A 4511-nucleotide genomic window follows, 5' to 3' on the forward strand; every position below is an offset into this window, starting at 1 on the left:
TGTGTGAGTGTGGACATAGGAGGCAGAGCTTGATGACGTGCACATGTGTGAGTGTGGACATAGCAGACAGAGGTTGATGACGTGCACATGTGTGAGTGTGGACATAGCGGACAGAGGTTGATGGTGGAATCATCTTGGCTCTTCTACCTCATTACCTGGGGCAGGATCTCTCTATCCAACCGGGAGTTCATCAGTATGGCTGCTCTTGCCAGCCAGTTTGCTCTGGGGACCTCCTGTCTCTGCCTTCCAAGACTGAAATTATACACAAATCACCTCACTCAGTAGTTACCTGGATTTTAGGGCATCCAAACTCCTAGGCTTGTAGAGCAAGTACTTTATGTACTAAGCCATCGCCCCTGCATAGCCTTTGCCCACTTTGAAGGGGATTCTAATTGTGGTTATGAAAATTCTGTCTATAATTCATGGCTCAATAATTATTTTACAAAGAATTTAAAAGGTTAAAGCAGAAGTCAAGTTCTGTGAACTAAATGAAAATGAAAATATAACTTAAAAATTCAGGGTAGGGATCAGGGAAATGGCTCAGCAGTTAAGAGCACTGGCTGCTTTTGCAAAGGACCTGAGTTCAATCCCCACCACTCACATCTGGCAGCTCACAATCTCACTTGAAACTCAAGTTCCAAGGGGATCTGACACTTCTTCTGGCTTCCATGGGCATTGTGCATGCATGTGTGCATGCGCGCACACACACACAAATCTTTTCTAAAAATCAAGAGGGAAATTCTAACACAAGTCACCTGTGGCTGAGAACAAAGTTGGGTCTTAGCCAATGACCTCAGCATCCACTTTAATATTTTACAGAAGAATGTGTAGGTCTCCTAAAATCAAAATGAGCAAACAAAGAAAAGCCACACATGCCAGAGAGGGCATCAATAAAGCACAGGGAAAATAGAGAATAACATACAAAACCCAAAGTTGGTATGGTTAATGATTGCCGAATGTGGTGGTTTGCATGAGAATGGTCCCCATGGGGTCATATATTTGAATGTTTGATCCCTAGTTTGTGGAACTATTTGGGAAGGATTAGGGAGTGTGGCTTTGGTGAAGGAGGTGTGTCACTAGGGTTGGGCTTTGAGGTCTCAAAGGCCCACACTATTCCCAGTTATCTCTCTCTCTCTCTCTCTCTCTCTCTCTCTCTCTCTCTCTCTCTCTCTCTCTCTGCTTGTGCTTGTGGATCATGATGTAAGCTCTCAGACTACACTACATCTGCCTCCTGCCTGCCGCCACGCTCCCTGCCGTGATGGTCATGGACTCACCCCATGCAATGCAGCAAGCCCCCAAACTAAACCCTTTCTTTTATAAGTTGCCTTGGTTGTGGTGTCTCTGCACAGCAACAGGAAAGTAACAGAGAGATCAGGAATGGGAGAAAGATGATGGAGGGATGTGGAGAGACACCACCGTGAACTGCAGACCGACTGAAAGCATGATGGGGGAGCGTCCACTTGGGAAGGAGCAGAGCTTGTCAAAGGGATAGGGATGAACAAAGCCACGCCCTCCTAGAGCTCACACCCCCATGGAGAGAGAGTTGATCCTCTACCAAGCTCAGGTGTGAGCAGGTGGCTTTGGAGAATGCTAATTCTATGAAGGAGAGAGCAAATCTGGACGTGACAGAGGGTGGCTGACTGGAGATTTCACAGCTGCTCCAAGGAGGAAAATCACCCACCCTATGACCCATGTAGGCAGTGGGTCTGTGCTATGGCCTTGTGGTTAGGGGTAAGATTGGCCCTTCCCAGGAAACAGAGAGGCCAGGATGATTGTGTTGGGGTTGGATTCTGAAATGTCCCCACAGACTCATAGTTGGGGGGTTATTTTCTAGAGCATGGGCATGATAAGACTGTCAGCTGCAAAGCCAAAGGAGGAGACATTCCTCCTCAGATCCATTAATGGCCAATAGTCATGCTTTGAAGGCTCTACTGGCCCCGCCCCTTCCCCAGCCTTTCTTTGCTTCTCATTTGCCATAAAGTAAATGGGTGGCCTCTACCACATGCTCCTGCCACTATGCTCTGTCTCCTCTTGGGGCCCAGACCCAAGGATCCCAGCGCAACGTACAATGCACAACATGCTGAACCCCCTGTAACCGTGAGTCAAGATAAATTCTTCCACGTGAAGTCATTTTGTCATCGCCATGAGAAATGTGACTAACCCAGGCTGGGCCACAGTTTGAGTGGGGAATGAAAACTGATTGGTGGGGGAGGGAGCAAGCGCACAGAAGAGAAAGCAAGCAGTGCATGGGCAGCTCAAGCGTGCCACAAAATACAACAGGAAGTCCGAGGAGACTGTCCATCAAGGGTGCCTGTCCTCTGCTCAATGGATTAAGCACAGAGCCTGGCTGGGATGTGGAGAGTGGACCAGAAAAGGATCAGAATGGAGCAGGGATACCAGGGGGAGGCCATGACAGTCATCCGGGGGACAGATGGTCGGGTTGGTCGCAGCTGTTGCAATGGTTCCATTAGGAATGTGTGGGGAGATCAGAAGCCACCAGGGCTTGGTGACAGCCTGGGTAAGATGACGTATGAAAATGGAGGAGCACCAGGGTGACTTATAGATTTTTTTTCCCAGCAACTGAATAGATGATGGTAGGGCATTCTCCTGCCAGGGGAGGACATGGAGGATGGTTCTGTCTGCAAAGGCAGAGCCAGCCTCCTAGAACCTTTTCAACCCGGGAATTACCAAAAAGCGTTGTCGTCAACCCTTCCGAGAGGCAGTTTCTCAAACCAAAATCGCCTGGCAGAGTTAATTAACAGAGGTTTCACTCCCCGAGAGGCTGATTCTCAGCGCTGGGGTGCCCTTTGAACTGGAGCTCAGACAGTCGCAGACTCAGCCAGGGACGGAGGCTTAATCAGCCGGCAGTGGACTAAGAGGGAGGTCCTGGTGAGACTCGCATGGCCCCTGTCCAAATGACCGCCTCACCGCTAATTCCTTAAGAAGTACTCAGTGGTCTGCTACTAATGAAAGCCTGTGTGAGCCGCCTGAGAGGGTGGCATCCTGTAGTGGGAGTACTGAGCACGGTGGTGCGCACCTGGAAGCAGCCATGGTCATGTCCACGAGTGACATCCCCCCCTCCCCTGCATGGTTATTCCCCATCATGGGAAAGTTGATACTCAGGGAAGGTGACTTGGGTCAGCTCAGTCCCTGCCTGGCTAGAAGCCATGAATACATATTTTCTGAACCAAAGCAAAAACAAGATACATGAGCTTAGAAAAGTCACCTTCCCTATGCCTCAGTTTCCCTTGGAGGATGAAGCCTCCTGCATTGTGAGATTTTTCACTGCTTCACTGAAGCTGAATAGAGTCTGTGAACTTTCTGTATTGGGAAACATCTGATAGACGCTAAGATGAACTATGGTGATGCCAGGTCACATATGTAGATGGTTCCTGAAGTGGTGGGGACACTGGAACTCAAAGATAGTCAGAGACCTTCCCCAGTCACTCAGCTAAGCTTCAAGAAAGCAGGGGTTTGACCAAACCCAAGATCCAACTGCTCCCCGTCACTCTCTTTGAGCAGACCATCTACTGTCTCCCTGGCACGCCACCTCTCAGTTGTTCCTGCTCAAAATGGCCAGGACGAGAGGCCCAGAGACTTCTCCATCCAGGAATAAGCAGAGCTTCCCACCTCCCCATGTCTCTCTGCCTAGTTGCATGGAAACAGTCAGGGGTGTGCTCAGCTCTGTCACTGTCCCTCCCTCCTTCTTGCAGCTGATATGCAGAACAGAATTCCTCAGCCAAGGGAATCAAAGGTCACGGACCAACAACGAGGCCTGCAAGATCCTCAGAAAAGCAACCTAAAGCAAAGACAAAGGGGACTTTCTCACTCTGCGACCTGGAGCCCTGGGAAGAATTGGAGTTTGGAGCATTGGCCTACTAGACTTGCTGGAGCATTTCCTGCTGCACCTTACAGGGACTTGCTCAATGCATGAATATTTTTTGAAATATTCTCTTGCTCCTCTCTTCTCTCTCTCTCTCTCTCTCCCTCCCTCCCTCCCTCCCTTTCTTTCTCTCTCTCTCTCCAAGAGAGATGCAACATTCATCTTTCTTGGTAATTATATTTCTTACACTAGATGTTAAAGGATGCCTGTGTTCCTAGCTCTCAGGGGATAATGGCACGTACCCTTAACTCACCAGAGAGTCAACATTTGCTACAAAGAAAAATGCTAGCCACAGGATCCAGGGATCAGGCTGTAGACATTTCAGGAAGCCACACCATTCTGCCTTCCATGGTGGACATAGGATTTTGCCCATAGGAAGAGTTACTCTCAAATGATTACTTGGTAATGTGCTAACATTAGGCAACTATGGTGAAGAAAAATAACTGACATTGAGTACAGATGGTGTGCCAGGTAATGTTATAAGCTCTTCTATAGGTAGATAGATGATAAAAGATAGATAGATAGATAGATAGATAGATAGATAGATAGATAGATAGATAGATAGATGATAGATATAGATAGATAGATAGATAGATAGATAGATAGATAGATAGATAGATAGATAGAT

The 4511-nt window shown here is 48.0% G+C and overlaps 1 protein-coding gene across 1 annotated transcript in view; it reads right to left on the reverse strand.

Annotated features, from left to right (window-relative positions):
* The window catches only part of Tmem132b (transmembrane protein 132B), a 285174-nt gene that overhangs the window by 72994 nt on the left and 207669 nt on the right, over positions 1 to 4511 (reverse strand). The window lies entirely within an intron of this gene.

Source organism: Microtus ochrogaster, chromosome 2 (assembly GCF_000317375.1).
Source record: "Microtus ochrogaster isolate Prairie Vole_2 chromosome 2, MicOch1.0, whole genome shotgun sequence".
Lineage (NCBI taxonomy): Eukaryota > Metazoa > Chordata > Mammalia > Rodentia > Cricetidae > Microtus > Microtus ochrogaster.